At 35.3% G+C, this 21486-nt stretch overlaps 1 pseudogene; it reads right to left on the bottom strand.

Moving 5' to 3' along the window:
• Positions 1–3815: 3815 nt before the first annotated feature.
• On the bottom strand, positions 3816–20555 carry LOC143405673 (afamin-like; annotated as a pseudogene).
• Between the last annotated feature and the right edge of the window lie 931 nt (positions 20556–21486).

Genomic DNA, 21486 nt, shown 5'->3' with positions numbered 1-21486 from the left:
GAAAATCCAGTTCACCACAGAGCCTCACTCCCATCAGTCCTACCCTCCCTTAATTCACATGTTTCTGTCACACCACTTCCCATCATTGCTCTGAAACTGCATTCAAGTCACTATTCAATCCCAATGAGACAGAATTTGCGATGTATTCCAAGCATATAAAAGGACACAGTCGATAGCATTTGATTAGCTTATTTCATGTTGACCTCAGTGAAATCATGGGGTTTTTTTCCATATTTTTAATTGGTACATCATAGTTGGACATAATGGTGGGATTTATTCTTACATATTCATAAATGAACACAATAAAGCAATGTAATTTGGCCAATATTCTCCAATATTGAAATCATACTGTTTTTGTTTCCCATCTTCTTTGTGAAAAAAATTGTTCACTTTTTTATTTGCTGACAACTGTTTATATCTTTTATTTTTTTGATTCTTTCAATCTCTTGTACTTTTTCTTTCTCTCAGTTCTATTTCCTTGTAGTAATGTATTAAGGAATAGATCTACTTCTTCAAACACAAGCTACCCTTCACATTATTCTCACACTTTTCTCAAATATGATATGTGTTTGTTATCTTCCACTCAAAAACTCATAATAACTCCTGACAGCTTTCCTTAAAACAGGTGTTCATGGAGGAGACAGTACCCAACACCTGAATCAGAGAGGTGTCTGCAGGGGAGCTAGACAGAACCTGTGCTCTCAAAACACAGGACTCAGAGACATTGCACAGTGGGCACAGAGTCCCATGGGGAATTCCATTTGATTTTATTTGACCAGAGACACCAGTTATATCTCAGTGGAAAAGAAAACTACCTCTTCAAGAAAACAGGCTTCTGGCTCCTGCACTTTGCAACATTTCTCTATCATATTAGAGAAATTTTAAACAAAGACTGTAGCCCCTCATAGGTGACTCCAGGCTTGAACTTTACCAAGTAGACAAGAAACCTATGGCCCAAAGAAATCAAATAAAATTAACAGTTTCTTCCTGAGACTCCTCTTTTCCAGAATGCTTGTTGGAGAATCGAATGTCTTGGCCATATCAATACTTGATTAAATGTAATGAGCTAAAATATTCCATTTGAAAAGATCTTCTGAAACTTTCCCATTAAAATTATACTATAGACTCTTTGGAGGGTCATGGAACTATAAGCAAAATAGTATAAAAAATGAACAGAGCTATAAAATAAATGACTACACTTGATTTTTCTTTTCTGGGATATGATATGCATTTGTTAATTTCCTTCCACTCAAAAACTTATAATGGCTCTCCATTGTCTATAAAGTAAAATCCAAACTGTAAATAATGTGATTGTCTCTGTGTTTAGTATAGAAAGAGAAGCAAAAGTAGAAATGAGAGTCTTTTATAACCTGAATCATTCAGCTAACATAAGTGACAAATACTTGTTCTTTTAAAGAAGTGAAAGGCCAACAAATTGGTAAAATATAAGGTGCCAAAGAAGAAGGTTGTATACCATTGATGTTTAATATTTATCAATGAGAAGAGTATTCAAAATCAAGGCAAGGAGGTATAGAGAAGAGATATGAAATAGGCTTGGTATACAAAGGCTGGAGATGCAACCATGTTAATGGACCAAAGCAGGTAAACTAAAGGAAATGAGACAGCATGAACTAGATGAAGGTAAAGAATTAACATCCACAGAGATTGGGTGAAGATACAGTGATCTGCAAGGATCTCTCTCTAAAGGAAGGGAGAAGAGAATGAGAGAATACAATTATTTGAATGAGAGAACACAATTATTTCTGAAACAAATGTTGGGTGTTAAAGCTAATTTACTAAAACCAGGAAGAATAAGAAGGCAGAGGAAAATAAATATATGTAGACATGAAAATACATATTTACAAAGGAAAATTTTTGGAAATAGTTTTCATTTTTACTTCCTTATATATTATCTTCTCTGTATTCAATGCTTTGGGGAAGATTAAAATGTTATAGCAGGAATAAAAGAGGAAGAAATGCTATTATCCATCTGTCATTATAGAGTTTTCAGGATGCAAAAATCTTGAGACCTTTTTTTTTTCGATAGAAGAGAAATATTTTACACTTTAATCTTATTCATCTACATATCAAAAGCAAAAGCTAAATGGTCTCATTCTTTTGTGTTTTTTTTTTAATGTCATTTTTGTTGATTTCTGTGGTTAGAACTCTGAAGGTAAAAAGGGGACATGCCATTCTACCTAAAAATAAAATGGAGAGACTTTCCAGAGGAAGAATACGGGAAGCAAAAGAGACATTCAAAAAGAATAACAATAGGAAGAATATTTCCTAACATCACTCTGAGACCTATTATCCCTTAAAAGGAAGTAAGAGGAGGGAAATTCAGATAGATTTAGGAGAAAGCCAAAAGCAACTTTGCACCACTTCTCTTCTTATTTGGAAATTTTAGAACAATTCTCTCACAAAATAACTGCCTGGGCCAACCCAGGGAGGCTCTCGGAGAGTGGATATAAATACAATTACATAGTGACAAGAGGGTTCTTAAATGATCTTTATTACTGTGCCTTGAATATTTATAATCACATGTCCCATGAATGGATAAGATCGTAGGCCAGCTCATGGGTCTGAAGTTGGGGTAGGACAGCCCTATTTGGTGAATTTATCTGCCATGCTTTGTGAGGACAGCCAAATACAGTCCTCACCAAAGCTTCATCTTATGTAAAGTTGAATCCTGGCATATTTCAGCTACAAAGAGTTTGAAATATCTACACAGAATAGTTCACTGTGTGGATAGTACACTATAGAATCCTGTGCAATAAGAGAATTAGATTTAAACACAGTGGAGAAAAGATGAAAAGTACTCTATAGTAGTAAAACATAGAACCATATATACTTGGCAGTATGGGAAGTTAAATCTTAATCTTCCCTTTAGGTGAGCCCCAAATCAGAAAGGAAATAAAGTCCTGAAAAGTGACCATCATTCTGGTATCAGGCTGTCCTTGCGATAACACTATCTTTGGACAAGAACGTGGTGTTCTGGAAAGGTCTCAGGCAGACTAGCCTATGTCATTAGATGGCAACAGTCTCTTTGGCAGCAGTTTATCACTAGGTCGAATGTCACATGGAAAAAACATCTAGAACATTCACATTGTGTCTTCTCCCAGAAAATCCCCACACAAGTTTGTCTACTCTGTTCTCTCCTACAAAACTTTACCAAATCCTAATGAGAACTTATTGGCTCTGGAGATGAAATAATAACCACAGGAGTTAGAGGTCACATATCACCCATTGCAGGTAACATTCACCAGGTAACTGAGGTTCACTCCACAGGAGTTGCTGCAGTCACTGGAGCAAGAGGAAGTAGGGGCACCCCTACCCCCACTCCTTCCCTTCCACTCCCTCATGTGCTCTCAACTAGGGATACTGGATGGCTCAGGAAGGTGAGACTGCCACCTCTGCAAGGCTTCCCTTTCTCCTATCCTTCCTGCTCTCCTTCCTTTTAAGCAGATCAGGATTTCCTTTGTAGGTCACCTTGACTCTGTTTATTATGATGAGAGATTCCAAACAGGTGAGTAAGGATCAGTGGTAAAAACTCAAGGGCATTATCACCCATCCATTTACATAGGATAAACTGAAATTCAGTTTGAATGACACAACCAAAGCTGCAGGAATTAGAACCCTGGCTTTCCTGATACCATGTGCTCGTGGAGGAGACAGTTCCCAATACCTGAATCAGAGAGGTGCCTGCAGGTGAGCTAGACAGCACCTGTGCTCTCAAACACAGGTCTCAGAGACATTGCACAGAGGAGGCAGAGTCCCATGGGGAGTTCTATTTGACCAGAGATAGCAGCTAAATCTTAGTGGAAAAGAAATAGAACTACCTCTTCCAGAAAACAGGTTTCTGGCTCCTGCACTTTGTAGCATTTCTGTGCCATAATAGAGAAGTTTGTTAACAAAGACTGCAGCTCCTCCTGGGTGAGTCTGAAGAATTAAGGAAATAAACATCTCCCAAGTCAGCTCCTAGGGAAAACAGGAAGGCAGAGTAGTCCAGAGAAGGGAGAAAAAGTAAGGCAGACTTTAACCCTTCCCAATAACAAAGAATCCGGAAGGGACTGAGCCTGAGGCCATGGACTTTCACCCTTTTCCATAGCCAATGAGTCCTTCTTGGAGAAAAGCAAATAGTGAAGCTCCAGCTAACTATGGATCCCAGAGGAGGAAGATAAACAGTAAACACCTGCTGGGTTCTGAGCTTTGGGCTCTTCCCAGTTAATAAGAAGTTTCAGATGTTTCACAACATTTTTCCTGACTGGCCAAACTAACACATTCTGCTTCAATCTCCAATGATTAATTCACCCTCATTGTAACCTATAAAACTCAGAGCCCCTCTGTAACCATGGGCCATTTTTTCACCCAGAAAATGAGCCCCTCCAAAGCCTGACTGTGCTTACAGAGTCCAGGCTTGAGCTTCACCAAATTGACAAGAAACCTATGACCTAAAGAAATCAAACAGAACTAATTCACAATTTCTTCCTGACACTCCTCTTTTCCAAAATGCTTGTTGGAGAGTCACAAGTCTTGGCCATCTCAATACTTGAGGAAATGTAAAGAGCTAAAATATTCCATTTTTTAAATTTTTTCATTAAATTTCTAGGATGGACTCTTTGGAAGGTAATGGAATTACAAGCAAAATGGTATAAAAATGAACAGAATTAAAAAATAAATGACTTTGTAACAGTGGTCCACTTGATGCTTTGAATATACCCTTTGCTCCCTCTCACTGCAACTTATTTTTAAAATGGACATGTTTCTTTCTCTTCTGGTCTCCCTGCTCCTCCCTAATCTCTTCTCCTCCCAAATCTCAGGGGAAACAGGATGACCTTTCTTTCCCATCCTACACACAGTTAACTATCCCTGAGTACACACACACCCAAGGAACAAAATAATCCAGAGGAACAAAATACACCAAGGAACAAAATAATCCAGATTTTGTGGATGGATGACACCTCATGACTATCTCCCAAATTAACAAGTGAATTACAACTCCAGACAGTTAACACATGGAATGTAGCCTTTGAGTCACCTCTTTAAAAGCCCCGTGTTCCTGCTGATGGGCAGAATCACAGCCTTTGGGACAAGAGGCCCCTGTGTTTCTCCTTTGCTAGCAAAGCAATAAACCTCTTTTCCCTTTTTCTCAAAAACCATGTCCTTGTTATTGCATTGGCATGGGGCACAATAGCAAGCTTTTGGCAACATCTACACTTGATTTTTCCAAAAAATTTATTTCCAAAACAACTCCAATCTCCCTTCTTCGGTAAAGATATAATTTCCACTATTTTTGACAAACAGATTATGTAAATAAATTTAAAAATGGGTTTATTTCTTGGCATTTAAAATATCACTTTAAAGAATGAGAGTAAAATTCTTTAGGACCCCTACTTTTTTCAATCATTAAGTAAAATACTCTAGACAAATATTCTTGTCATTCTCTTAAGAAAATCCAATTCATTGTGAACCTGTCCATGAGCGTTTCCTAGTTGCCTTAGCTCACATTTCCAAATCACAGTCTGCTAAGCACTCCAAGTGTCTAGCCGAGGAAAAGACAAAACAGGATTTTGTTATAAACAGTGGTAATAAATACGCATTGGTGTTTTTCTGAACAGGAGAGAGTAGATAGTTTGGTAGAAGGAATACCAAAAGCACATAACTGGTTGCATGGTGTGCCCCCTGGCTGAAGACAACAGGCATAGAAGAGCAGGTTTGTACCTATCTGTGTTTCTCTGAAGGTCCTCATTCTAAGCCTGACTCCAGTCCACACAAGAGGTAAAGAAATCCTGAGATTTCATCAGCTTTCAAATCCTTGCAGCAGAGCCTTCTGAAGGAGAAGTCTGCTTTACAACAGTGGTCCACAGCAGGGTTGATGGTTCGATTTTCATTTATTCCACATAATTCTCCAAGAACTAAATCTGCCTGTACCGATGGGAATTGAAACTCAGATCTGATTTTAAATATTAAATGGAGTTTTGAAAAGTATGATTAGATGAATAGTTACAAGCTCCATGATCACTGTGAACTTCATCAGAAGACACAGGATCTCAAAACACTATATTATGCCCAAAGGAAGGTGAAGCCTGGGGTCCTAAGTGACATTTTGACAAATATTCAAAGAATAGCAATTGGAATGTGTACAGATCAACTTCTTGGTAACACACACACAAACTTTTAGTTGTATGCAGAGAACTGCAGTCAACAAGAAGAAAGCAGTGAGCAAACACTGTGTTCCTTGGGTATGTTCCCTTGCTGGGTACATTCCTTCCCAGGCCTAAAAGGATTGGGCTGGAAGAAGCAGATCTCTTTCTGAACTCTTCCTCTCAGAGCAAAAGGAAGAATTTGTATCAGTACTTAAAATTATAAGGTTTCCTGCATCATTATAAAAAATATTGTAATTCCTAGAACATTTACCATAACAAATTATTTCTCATATAAATAAGAAATAAGCAAGATAATTTAGATAATCTTGAAAAATATTTAAGACATTCTCTTTTGCTTCTTGGGATCTTCACATAGTAAGCCAAAAGGACTTCACATTACTTGCTCAACAATGTTGAAAACAAGGAAGAGAGAAAGTAGATAAACATTGCCAATTGGTGAGTGTAAATACTTTTTTGGTTTTTTAATCTGTTTTATTTATTTATTTTTTGTTAGAGCTTTATTATTCTACACAATAGTTGGGTTCATCCTGATAAACTCATAAGTGCCCCTGGGTTTAATCCCTGATACCAAAAAAGAAAAAGAAAAAGAAAAAAAGTTATTCATTTATTTTTATTCGAGTTTTATGATTCTACATGGTAGTTGAATTCATCTTGATAAACTCATACATGCACAGGAATCAATTTCAGATGTACGGGCCATGCTCACCAAATTATCAGCACAGGCAAACTCTTGACTTAGTGTACAGCAGGTAGTCAAAGCTGTCACCATTTCCTTCCCAAGAGGTATCAGTTCTTCAGTGGAGAGCTGGGGGGCTATATTTGTGAACTTGATAAGGGAGCTAAGAGAACATACATTTGGTTCTGAACATAAGTAGGTTCCCATCGACCATGGAATAGCTATTGAAACGCAGACCCTTCAAGGTAAGTCAAAATAAGTACAATGTGCTCTCTGCTCTCAGAAAATGGTAGAGAAATGTCTCCTCACTCTCCATCTTCCTCAACCTTTCTTCCTATAGCTCTGCATTTTTGCTCCCTTTCTCATTTCGTGGTTACCTCGGAAGCTCTTAGATTTGCCTATCCTTTCTTCCCTGTGGAGCTCCTTGGCTTGAAAGTGAAAATCCTTCTTCAAATCCTTTGTGTAGTTAGTAAGTATTAAAGAGAGAAATTGATAGACACATGTTGGTAGTGAGATGAAGGAAAATAAGATCTTTAATGGTCTGGGTTTGAATTCTCAGCTAACAGCAAGATGGCAGAAAAAAACTGTAAATTCATATTTTTAAAACCATGTTTTAACCTGATGTGGTGACACATGCCTGTAAGCCCAGAGGTTCAGGAGGCTGAGACAGGAATATCATGAGTTAAAAGCCAGTCTCAGCAAAAGTGAGAAGCTAAGCAACTCAGTGAGGCCCTAATAAAATACAAAATAAGGCTGAGAATGTAGCTTTTTGGTTGTGTGCCTCTGAGTTCAATTCCAGATACCAAATAAATAAATAGATATATAAATAAATAAAGATTAAACCATGTTTTGAAGATGTTCACTATCAACAAACACTGTACTACAGGATAACTAAGAAAATTGAAATTAACTGCATAATACTCATGAATGCTCACAAGAGCACTAAGAGAATAATTATTACAGTGTTAAGCAGATCCAGAGTTATTTCTATAAATTCATTTAAGATAGGCTCAAATCCTGGGCAAACCATCTCTTTCTTAGGAAACAATAATGACCTTTAGTTTGCTCATCCTACTCCCAAACAAGGCAAAATTCAGGGATCCTGTTTTGGGAGTTAGAAAGCCAACTTCAAACAGAAATTCAAGCATCAGAGAACCAGTTTATCCATAATCCTGGATCTTTTCCCATTTCTAACCTCATTTCTGACAGAGGATTTAATGTGACATTTCAATGTACATTGTTGGACTTTTTGTTTTTATTCTTTCTCAGAGTTTGTGAACTGCCATAATTAGGGCTGACTTTTATTTTTTATGTCCGAGGATTTTTTTAATTTTGCCTAGTCACTAATGTTAGCACACTTGTATAAGGAACTTACTGGTATTTCAAGTCATCCTCCCCCAAATTTTGCAACTGTTGCCTTCTTATTGGACCATTCTGAGGCTCTTCTCAATTGTCTCATTGTATTTGTCTTCCTTAAAATTAAGAACAATCACAGTTACAAACATTTTATCTAAGATTCAATCTTAAACTCTTTGTCAACTTGACCAATAGCTTCTCTATTTATAGAGCATTTTCATACTCTCCTTATTATAGGTTACTCACTAAATTGACAGCAATTTTTAAATGTGTGTAAGAATTTGAATTTTTCAATTATTGGTGTATTTTTTGCAAAAATGTGAAAGTCCAAAATTTTTATTATCTTCTACATTTTTTGGAGCTTTAAGAGTTTCAAAGTGCAATTCAAATTTTATGTTGACAATGACTATATTCCATTTTCAATTCAAATGGCTACTGTAGTTGTTATCTGCATTTTTAAGTAAAGGAAACTGCCTTTGAATTTAAGTGACTTACTTGGAATGACTCAACAAGTAAGTATTACTGCAGATCATTTAAATCGGTATTTCTCTTTATCTTTTTTTCATAATTTAGATTTGTAACTTAGGGACCTCCAATGGTTATCTTCAAATATTTTATGGACTCTATCTCACATGGCATAAAATTGGACATCTAGCAAGTGAACACCAGAAGGAACTACATATCCATGTATAAATGCCATGGGACAAATTCTGTTTTCCTTTAAAAAGAGAATTTTCTAGCACCATGCTTCATTAAGAATCAGGAGCAAACTGTATTTATATATAAATATATATATATATATTTCCCTAACAAGAGAAAGAGACAGGGCAGGAATTAAAAAACTCAAGTCTTCTTGCTTCTTTGCTCAAATTTGAACCAGTAAACTAACAATTATAAGTAAAAGAAGAATTTTAAATAAAGCAAATGTAACACATATCTAAGGAATGAGAAATTTTAGAATGTCAAATACTTAGTTTCTAAAATATATAAGGATTACACTAGAGTTAATATGAAAAAATTCTAATTTCAGTAGGAAAATGCGTAATAGACATAAATAAATTTTTCACAGGTTAATGAAATTTAAAATATCAAATAAATGTTTGCTTAAAACATAACCATTATTTTTTACATATAAATCTCTCTCAATTGTTTTTGTTTGTTTGTTTTTTTGTTTTGTTTTGTTTTTCCAGATGGGATCAAACTTAGGACCTACGACATTTTATGCAAGAAAGTAACTTGGCGGGCTGGGGATGTGGCTCAAGCGGTAGCGCGCTAGCCTGGCATGCGTGCGGCCTGGGTTCGATCCTCAACACCACATACAAACAAAGATGTTGTGTCCGCCGAAAACTAAAAATTAAATATTAAAAAATTCTCTCTCTCTCTCTCCCTTTCTCACTCTCTCTTTAAAAAAAAAAAAAAAAAAGAAAGTAACTTGGCAATTTGTGTCAAGTGTTTTTTAAAAGTACATATATTATTTGGAGTCATTGAAATTTTTGTTAAATGATGCTTTAATATTATCCTATTATGGTCACAAACGTAGTAACTTAAAATGATAGAAAACTACTCTGTTTCAGGAGTATATTGGATGTAGTATTTCCCCCCTGATAATCTATCCTAAGAAAATTCATAAAAAATTAATAAAAATGAATGATATGAGATACTTATCTGTGAGTCACTTAAAAAATCAAAACAAAAAATCAAAATAAAAAACAACCTAACTTCCATAATGACCAATACCAAATAGAAAAGCAGTTAAATTAACTAAATCATTATGATGGGGAACCATTATTTAAAATGATATTTATTTTGAAGTTTGTTTAATGACATGGAAAGTTGAAACGGGAACAGTCAAGGATCAGATTCTCCCTAGAGCCTCAGAGGGGACAAGGTCCTTCCAACACATTGATTTTAGCCCTGTAAGACAATTTTAGACTCCTGGTCTCCTGAAACAGAGTAGATTTCTATCATTTTAAGCCCTACGTTTGTGACCATGATAGGACAATAATAAAGCATCATTTAACAAAAATTTCTATGACTCCAAATAAATTGCAGGACCAAATGTTTCCTAAAAAGAATTATTCCAATCTTGTTTTTAAAAAGGCATGCACACGCATGCATATATGCATACACACACACACACACACACACACACACACACACACACAAATATGCCTATATGCACAGAAAAGATGAAAGTAAATGTTAATTATACCTATTTTTTGGTGATAGAATCAGAAAGTTTCTTTTTCTTTTTTTTACTTTTTTCTTTCTAAATTTTACTACTTTCCTAGTCGTCTATAATAATCATTTATTACCTTCAAAATTATACCAAAATCCAATAGGACTGAATAAAACAGAGCACAGAAATAAAAATGGAAATAGAAATGTTAAATGGATTACTACTGGATAGGTACTTCAAAACATTATGCATAAACCAAATTGATAATGTGGGTTTTGCCAGTGATCATCCTCACTGAATCTAAAATAGACTCAGGACAATCAATCACATTTTACAGGCCTAAAGTAGAGTAAAAATTAAATATCAATTTTGAAGTGTTTTATTCATTTATTTATTTATTGAAAATTTTCTAAACCTTCGACAATGGAACCTACCGCCTGAGGGTAACAATTTGGAGGATTTTCTTTGTTGCAGCAATCTACCCGGAGATCCTCATAGTCTAGCAATTCTTAGAAGGTCTGATGTAGAGAGATCTGTTTTTCTCCTGGTGTATTCATGTAGAAATCTGAGATGTGTAAAATATTTTGCATATTAAAACTTACAGAAAAACATCTAGCCTCACTTTCTTTTAGGCTACTCACATCTAATCCTGAGTCCGCTTTCAATTGCTAAGTTCCTCCTCTGGTTTCATAAATTCTCATCTATGTTAAGTTTTAGGCTTTTTTTTTTTAACTTGAGTGGATATAATTATTAGAGTTACTTAGAGTTAATTATTAGAATAATGCAACTCATCAAGTATCAGAAATAGTATATGATGCAACTAGTATTTTATCAGTTACAAACTGTTGGAAAATACATTCAGACTTCCAACTTGGGATGGGGGCAGTGCGGCTTTCTTTTCACTCCCAGTGCAGCCTTCCTGAGAGAAGAGAAGCAGCCTCTCCCATTACTACCTGTTATTTGCCACACTAACTAGCACCTAGTGCTATCAGAACTAAAAGAACATTTTTTGCATTTTTTCAATTGAACATCTGTCTCTTCCCATCTCACACTCCCTGTAGCTGAAACCGTCCTGGAGGAAGACACCTCATAATCTTTAAATGATATTTCATTACTATTAACTTCATATGAATATTCTTATGTGAACGTTATATATGATGAAAGTTAAAGCACAGAACATTTAACTTGTCCTACTGACTCAAACAGAATTCAATTTAGTCCATGCTAGCCTTCCCCCTAACAGCTGGGTAACTTCTTAGGTCAGACCTCCTGGGGTCTAATCTTAAATCTGCCATTTGTAGGTGTGAATCTTAAAAGTCCCTTAACTTCTTTGTTAAGCTCATCTGAAAAATTGGGGGAATCTACTTATTTTAAGTGATGGGGTAAGATTAAAAAGGACAATCTGAACAAAATATTTAGTTCATTGCCTGGCACATATCAAGTACTCAATATATGTTAGCCATCATTATAATAAGACAACTAACTTATGTGAAAACTCTATAGTTTAAAGCTGTGATTTTTTTTTTTGAAATTGCAAATATCTAGTGAATTACAACTTTCCTTATCATTTCACACAGACTAGCCTACATAGAACAAATTTTATAAGGTTTCCTTCTGTTTGCCTTATAAATTTCAGTAGATAGTTATATTACTCAGCAAAACAGTTGTCTAGGTCAGTGTCTCTTTCTTGACACACATTTTCATTGTCAGTAAATTTTGCTTCTCTTAGAGATAAATTCTGTGGTCTATCATCTTTACTTGAGTTAATTATGCATGCTTCACGCTCTGGCATTTTCTCTTCACAGCCTTCTTTGATCTTGCTGGAGATGGATTCTTGTTTTGAACAAAAATAACTTTATTCTCAAATTTTCAGGGCTGGGTTTTTCTTTATTTTCTTTTTTTCTTTCTTTATTTATTTTAGTTTTCGGCAGACACAACATCTTTGTTTGTATGTGGTGCTCAGGATTGAACCCGGGCCGCACGCATGCCAGGAGAGTGTGCTACTGATTAAGCCACATCCCCAGCCCTGGGTTTTTCTTTATAATGGAATGATTGCATAGAAAATTAATCATAAGCATGATATCTAGTATCACTTCCTCAGCTAATTTTGTAGATGGAGTTCATTTAAATTTTCTATTCCTCTCATATATTAGCATCTTATATTCCAAATGTTGGTGCTTTTCCTTGAGAGTACACCTGTGCTTTCAATGGTGGCCATCAAGGACATGTCAATGTAATGACTGTTATCTTGGTCTTCTCTTGTGGCCTGAAACTTCTTGGCAAAGCACATAACAAATTTCAATGAATATTTGATAAACTAATGAAAGAATAGAAAACAAATAAACCACTATACCAATTACCATGGTGAAAATTTCTCAGATATAAAAAACTACCCTGCTAGAACAAAACACAGTCATTCAAATTATCAAAAATGTACAAAATTTCATTACTTATTCTGTCTCCTATCCCTATCCTTCATCCCAATTCTGACATCTACATAAAGTAGAGAAAGTTGGGGAGACAGTGAGGTTATTTTACTTGCACATTAGTTGGATAATCTCTGGTGAACATAAATGTAAAAATTCTCACTAAATATTTGAAAACTGAATTCAACAACACATGAAAATGTTGATATATGTCAAGTAGGTGTCATTCCATGGATGCAAAGATGGTTTAACAAATGCAAGTTAATAAATGTAATAAAACACATAAATAGAATTGAGAACAAAAATCAAATGATTCTCTTCATAGATGTAGAAAAAAAATTCAATAAAATTCAACACCCCTTCATGATAAAAGCCCTGAAGAAACTAGGGACAGAAGCATCTCATCTCAATATCATAAAGGCTATGCATGACAAACTCAAAGCCAGCGTCATACTGAATGAGTTAAATCTGAAAGAGTTTCCTCTACAATCATTCTCCCTACTCCTCAGCAATATAGTACTTGAAATTTTACCTGGAGGAATTAGGTAAGAGGAAGAAATAAAAAGAATAGAAAAAAGGAAGAACTAAAGTATGCCTATTTGCTGCTGACATGATCCTAAACTTAGAAGATCCTAAAGACCCTTCTAGAAGACTTTTAGATCTGCTAAACAAATTCAACAAAGTAGTAGGATACAAAAATCAAATGATAATAACTTTTCTATATATCAATAATGAGCCTATTGAGGAAGAAATCAGGAAAACAATTCCATTCACAGTAACTAAAATACATACATACACACCTAGGAATAAACCTAACCAAGGAATTGAAAGACCTCTACAATAACAATTACAAAACACCAGAAAAAAACAAGAAAGAAATTTAAAAAGAGACTAGAAAATGGAAAGGGCTCCTATGTTCATGGATAAGCAGAATTAATATTGGACATATTACTTATACGTCCATATATTAAAGTGGACATATTACTAAAGGCAATCTTCAGATCCATTGTGATCTGCCTCAAAATATCAAAAACTTTCCACACAGAACTAAAGAAATAATCCCAAAATTCATGTAGAAAAACAAAGACCCACAATATCCAAAGAACTCATGAACAAAAAGAGCCATACCCAAGATATCACAACACCCAATTTCAAAATATACTACAGAGCTAGAGTGACAAAAGAGCATGATATTGCCATAAAAAATCTAGACAAATAAGGTAGAATAAAGTTGGAATTAAACCCATGCAGCTATAGTCATTAGATTCTGGACAGAAGCACCAAAACATAAAATTGAAGAAAAGTCAGCTTCTTTATCAAATGATGATGGCAAACTGGATATCCATATCTAGATCTTATACTTACTAAAGTCAATTTAATCTAAGTATAAGACCTGAAACCTTGAAAACTGCTAGAACAAAACACAGGGAACCAATTCAAGATATAATCAAAGACAATGATTTCATAAACATGGCTCCTATTACTCAGGAAGAATTGATAAATGAGATTAAATTAAAAACTTCTGCACCACAAAAGAAAAAAATGATGGAGTGAAGAGAGAGCCTATAGAATGGGAGAAAAATCTTTGCCTCTTGTTCTGACAGGATTAATATTCAGAATATACAAAGTAGTCAAAAAACTTAACACCAAAATAATAATAATAACAAACCATACAGTAAATGAGCAAATGAACTGAACGGATACTTCTCCAAAAAGTATGAATGGCCAATAACTTACAATGCAAGTCACAGTTACATTAAGATTCCTTCTTATTCCAATCAGACTGACTATCATCAATAATACAAAAAGCAAGAAATTCTGACAATGTTGTGTAAGAAACACTAACATACTAATGTAAATGAGGACAGTCCCATGAAAATCAGTACAGAGTTTCCTCAAAAAAAAAAAAAAAACTACAAATAGAACTACTATATGATTCAGCTATCCCACTCCTGGTAGTTATCTGAAAAAAACTGAAGTCAGCATATTTTACAAATACGTTCATACCCATGTTAATTGTGACACAGTTCATAATAGCCAAGTTGAAAAATCAGCCCAGATGCTCATCAACAGATGATTGGATTAAAAAGTATAGTACATTTACACAATGGAGTATTATTCGGACATTGGTTTAGTTGGGTTTTTCACTGCTGTGACTAAAAACCTGACCAGCACAATTGTAAAGGAGAAAGTTTATTTCCAGGGTTTCAGAGGTCTCAATGCATAGATAGCAGTGTCCATTCCTCAGGGCTCCTGGTGAGGCATGACATCATATTTTGATCAGAAAGGAGAGAGAGAACTCCACCTGCCAAATATAATGGGATGAAGTTAGGGGTTGAGGTTAGAGGTGGGATGGGGGTTGGCACCTTTTTTCTAACAAGACACATATTCAGATCTCAGCTGAGACCATCAGTGTCTTAGGCACAGCATCATTATTCTCTGACAATCTACTTCTATTTTCAATTAACAGCAACAGAGTTCCTCTTATTTCTCTATAAAGGCGTTTAAAAAGAAGGTCATTTGAAATACAATAGAATACATTAGTTTTAGTTCCAAACTTCACAGAAATTTTCAATTATGTCCTAATTCAGTACCTCAGATTTAACATTATGAATCCCACATTTCCATTAGCAATCAAACATCACAAAAATATACATGAATGAGACTCCTTTAACTGCAAAACTGTAGGAAATAAGACAATTCTTGGGAAAGTCTGCTGTCCACTGCTTAAAACACAGGGTATTTCTCAATACTCTAAAATTCATGCTATTTCATTTATATGCTCCTTTTTAGAGTCTAAAACATTTTAACTAAAATTTACTATGATAAAGCCAAATTTCCCTGAAGCAATCCGTATATTTTTTAATGAAATTGTATTATCTTTGAGTTCGTGAAAAATTAAAACATGCCAATAATATGTTTGCCAATATATTATCTTATAAAAAACACTTTGATGGTTACCAGATGGTGAAGGGCAGTGGTACTGTTGCTCAAAGGACACAAAATTACAGTTCAACAGGAGGAGTAAGTTCAAGAGATCTATTACATATCATGGTGACTATTGTTAATAACAGCATATTAAACACTTGAAATTTTCCAAGAAAGTAGATTTAAAATGTTTTTACCACAGAAAAGATGTGTATAAGGAAATGCATATGCTAACAGCTTAATACATTACACAATGTATACCTATATCAAAATGTACCATATACTATAAATGCACAGATTCTTACTTGTCAATTGGAAGGTAGGTAGGAAAAACACAGGGAAAACAATTGAAAACATCTATACAGAAAATGATTTTTTTTATAAGGACCCTGAAACAGAGATAACAAAATCAATTTTAGAGAAATAGAATTTCATCACACTAAAAAGCTTCTGCACAGCAAAGGAGTCAACTTTAAGAAAGAACAAAATATTTACAAACTGTTTATCTGGGAAAGGGTTGGCATTCTGAATATAAAAGGAACTTAAAAACTTCAAGAGAAATAGCAGATATTTCAATTCAAAAATAGGCAAATGATCTGAAGAGACATCCCTCAAAAGAAGAAATACAAATGGCCAGCTTATAAGAAAAAGGGTTAACATCACTAGCTGTCAGGGGAATTCAAGTCAAAACCACAAAGAGTTTACTTACTGCACTCAGAACAGCTAGGATTAAAAAAAAGTAAAAAAAAAAAAAAATTATAATAATAACAAATGCTGGTGAGAATGCAGAGAAAAGGGAACTCTATACACTTCTGCTGAAAATGTAAATTAGTACAATTGTTATGGAGAACACTTTTCCCTCAAAAAATACCAATAGATGTATGTTCCAGCTTTGCCTTTCTGGGTCTATATCCAAAGGAAATGAAATCAGCATATCAAAGAGATACCTGCACACCTGCATTTACTGCAACACTTCACAATAGCCAGGGTGTGGAATCAACCTAAGTGCCACTGACAGATTTTTTAAAAAAAAAGTGTGTTCTATATACCCAAAGGAATACTATTCAGCCATAAAATATTTGTGGTAAAATGGCTGAAACTGGAGAATATAATGTTAAGTGAGTGAAATGTTTTCTTTCATGTATGGTACCTTGAAAAGTTTATCTTGAAGTAGGCAAGAGTAGAATAGCAATTACTAGAGACTAGAACTTCATAAGGCAGTGGAGGTTGGATAATGGCTACCAAAATATAGTTAGGTAAGAAGAACAACTTCTAGTGTTCTGCAGTCCATTAAGGTAACTATAGTTCATAAGAACCTATATATATTTTATGAAGAACTAGAAGAGCTTGAAGAGATCTAAACAAAGAAATGATAAAAACATGGAAAGGCTAATTGCAAATTTGATCAGTTTGCATTTATATGTCTATTGAAATATCACACTGTATCTAAAAAGTATGTATGACTTTACATGTAAATTAGAAATAGAAAATTTTAAATGAGTGCCACAAATCACATTTTTACTTACTTTTGGGGAATATTTACCTGGCAACAGATGCACTGCAAAACATCCCCTTCACAACATCCGTCATACATGGAAGAAACATCTTCTAGAAGGGAAGTAAGCTCCTTAAATTCAATCTTGGGGAATTTTTGATTGAATACAGCAATATTTCTAGAAAGAGAATTGATAAACAACTGAAATAATTTGAACAACCATAAAACAATAGTGAGTTCTTTGTTCATACAACATAAACAGCTCCAAAGCCACTGGTACCACACTGACTTTGCCCAGATGTCCTCATCAAGCAGCTCATGGCATATTGCTCCATCTGTACGATCATTTTTAAAAATCCTAGGTTGGGGGGCTGGGGTTGTAGCTCAGTGGCAAAGTGCTTGCCTCACATATGTGAGGTACTGGGTTGGATCCTCAGCACCACATAAAAACAAGCAAACAAACTAATAAAGACAAAAAAAAAAGAAAGAAAACTTAAAAAAAAAAAAAAAAAAAAAAAGTCTTAGGCTGGATCCAAGGAAATAAAAGACCAAAGAGAGATGTTTCCTTCCATAATCCCAGTAGGGCACAAGGCAAAGGGCCTCCACTTCCTGCTGTGAGCCCACAGGAGACATAGGTAATCCACAAACTGACCAAAATACATCTCAGAAGTGCCTCCTTTCTCCTTGACAGCTTTCCTCCTCCCAAATTTTATCTCATCCTGTTCTAATGACCTGGTTCTGAGCCAGCCATGCTCACCCACCTCAAAACCTCTGGAAAACTAGGAGGAATACAAATGAAAAGGATCAATTATTTAACCAAAATGGGATGCAGACAAGAAAATACAAGCATAGACAAGATAGATGATGTAGAACTCATACAGAGCTTAACATTTTGGGTCCAAATATCAAAAAGGCACCACAGTTTGTCATGGGAAGACAATGCTTTTAAATATTGTGTGACAGGTGCTGCCTGAAGGAGAAAGAGGAAATTCTGTTGAAAACAAAACCAAAATCTCCCTACTCTCTTATTTTTAAACTCCATCTCCATCATTAGAGAGTTTGTTCACAGAAGAAAATCTATGGAATTTTCGTTTTGGCACATTTGCATATGGAAAGAGCTATGCATTTGTGGCACACTCTGAAGGCTAGATGGTGTCTCTGATGGCTGAACTCACTGGGATGTGTGGTGCTCACCTGGTTGGGCAGTATGCTGTGAGCTTGGCCATCTTGACTGCGATGGCTCCAGTGTCAAACAGGAAGTGTCAAAGAGGGTTTGTGCAGGATAGAAGATAAACAGTTCCCTTCATCCTGATATTCACTCACTAGCGTTTTCCTCCAACTTTAAAAGAAAATAAAGCCAGAAAACAAGACCCTGGAAATTCATGACTCTCTGACAAGGGTCTTGGGTAAAGAGAATGGGTTTAAATCAGTGAGTGTACCATGATACTATCTTGGTATATGAGAATGTGGTAAATAACTCATTTGCTAGAAAATAATTATAATTTTAAGTAAGGGTCTAGAGCCATGGAGTGGGATGATTCCTTATCCTTTAACAAAAAAAAATGCAATACCCACCTTCGCTTGAAAGGAGTTGGGTTTGTGTTGTTCTTCACAGCACATTTTTGCTACTTCTTCAAAGAGAGCAGCAAGAGTTAAAAGTGTAGGACCAAAGGCAAAGGGGTTCCCTCTGGCAACTTCATGCGTGAAGCTATGAAAAAGTTCAAACTATTTCTTAAAACAGAGAAGGAGGGGTGGAGGTATAACTCAGTAATAGTGCACTTGCCTCACATGGGCAAGGTCCTGAGTTGCATTCCTAGCCCTAAGGAAGGAAGGTGAGAATGAAAGAAGGAAGAGAGGGAGGGAAGGAGGGAGAAAGGGAGGATGGAAAGAAGGGAATCAAGGTGAGAAGAATGGGAGAAGGAAAAGGGAAGAAGCAGAAAAGAAATGGTAGATCAGAGAAGGGAAGGGAGTGAAAATGGAAAGAAGAGAAGAGGGCAAGAAAAACAAGTTTTAAAAAATGAAGGTAAAAGAAAAGTTTCCATTATAGAAAATTTTATACCACAAGTATCTCTGGCATCACTAACTCCAAATTAAGATTGATAATTGCAGTTCTAATTCAGCACACTCATCTATGAATGATCTCTTTCTCTACCCTTGATGCTGGGTAGCAGATCTCCCTTCCATATTCAAAGAACAGCTACCTATACACACCCCATCTGAAATTCAAGGATAATTATTACTTATATTCAAATAAATCTGTGATACTTTGCAAAGCACACTAGCTTTCCAGAAGAGGCCTGGGCTTCTGCAAATACTGAACTATTAAAAATAGCTTTTTAGCTAAACAGCCAATAATTTCCTAAGGCAAGAGCTGAAACTTCACCTTGGGAAAAAAAATACATCATTTCCTCACTGTTTTCCTAGCAGTTTGACTCGGGGCATATACCTCTGTTCTAGGGCTTTTCTCATCAGAAGATACACAGCACTTATGTAAAGGTCTTAAAGGTGAACCACATCTTATACATAGCTATGTCCTCAACAGATCCTGACACATGGTACACATTGGTTCAATCAATCAATGAACCCAGTCATGTACTTTGGAGTTAAGAGTTGGATTTAGCCTAAGAATAATGCTTTGATTAAATCACTTATCTAGCAAGATTAAACTTACTGCTTTAGAAAAGATTCTCTTTTATTTTTATAAGCCTGGCATTTCTCCTCAGGATTCAGAGTAGGGAAAGGAGACAGAAATCCTACATCAGCTTGATTGTTATAGAAGAAATAGAGTTTTCTTTCAAAGTCCACTTGACTGCAGCAGTGTGAAAAAATTATACTTTTGTGGCAACCCCTTCATAGCATATATCCTTTCCTGTAACACATTAATCTGGACAACAGAAAAAAAAGGGGTAACTTTTTGTCATGGTAAAGCTGTTCTATCTTCTGAGATGAAACAAGGGATACAACAAAGGTTCAGTGCTGTCTTATGGAAAAGGATTGCAATTTCCCCACTATTGCCAGCAGAGCATCTTGCTCCACACCCTTGACAACCATTCCACACATTGAGAAACTGTATTTATCCCACCACAAGACCCTTAACCTGTTACACTTTCTTGGCTACCTACATTTCCCTTTCATCATGACTTTTCTCCTCATCTCCTGAGATAACAAGGTCAGTGTGTTAGTTTATCAGCAAAGGGCTTAGAAATGATGTTCAGTAGTTTCTAGAGATGCAGATGGGGACTCTGGAGGAGGCCTCAAATGCATGTTCAGGCTCCTCCGCTGCTTGTATACATGTGGCATACTGCATACATAAGGCATAGGCCGACATATTGCAAATATACCCAAGTCCTTCTGCAATAGTCCACATGGAAAATCAGTGATCATCTGCAGAATTTCCACTAACAAAAACTCAGAAGAACATGAACTTGTTCCATAGACTCATGAGATTAAATATGAAGGCTATAAATTTTATATTTTGTTAACAATTCAATTGCCTGACAACCTTGAATATTATAATTAATGTTGTATTTATTTTTCTATTAACTTTTAGTTTAAATCAATTATCTTTGAGAAGCACTAGCATTTCTGGAATGAAGCAGAGAAGATTACAAAAATATCATCATCAAAAAGAATCTAGCATAGCACAACTCACATGGATCCCATGTTCTCTTCTATAAATCTCTGGTTAACTGTGAAGTTGTCTGAAAAATAAAGATATTTAGGTTATTAAAGATATTTAGGTTATTAAAAATTCTGGTATTTTAACATTTTCCTAATGAATAACTATATATGGCATTTAAGCATGCAAAGTGTAAAGTAAAATATTATGATAGAAATTACCTTGACATTTAATGAGAAAGATAGGAATAAAATGAGCCAAATAGGAGATCTTAAGCCCAGATGATTGTGTGCTCAGGAAATATTTACTAAATTGAACTGATTGAATTAATCTCAAATTGATAGGATTTTAGATTTGCCATTGATGGCTCCCCCAATACGAATGTGAAATACAAACACCATGTCCATGCTAAACATCTGTCACTTGTGACTAGAAAAGTGATGTAAAGATTAGCTGGAAAGTGATATAATTCCAGGAGTTGATAAGAGAGACCTCAGCATGCTGAGGGCAAGGTAGTTTATAGTACTAGTCAGACATAGATATTTAAGTGATCTCCAGACTCACCTAAAATCGCTGATTCTCTCCCAGTGAACATCAGTGTACCAGAAGACATTTCTGGTTTTCCACATAGACTACATTT

This window comes from Callospermophilus lateralis, chromosome 8 (assembly GCF_048772815.1).
Source record: "Callospermophilus lateralis isolate mCalLat2 chromosome 8, mCalLat2.hap1, whole genome shotgun sequence".
NCBI lineage: Eukaryota > Metazoa > Chordata > Mammalia > Rodentia > Sciuridae > Callospermophilus > Callospermophilus lateralis.
The sequence above is the reverse complement of the archived record's forward strand: the minus strand, read 5'-3'. Positions and strand labels throughout refer to the sequence as shown.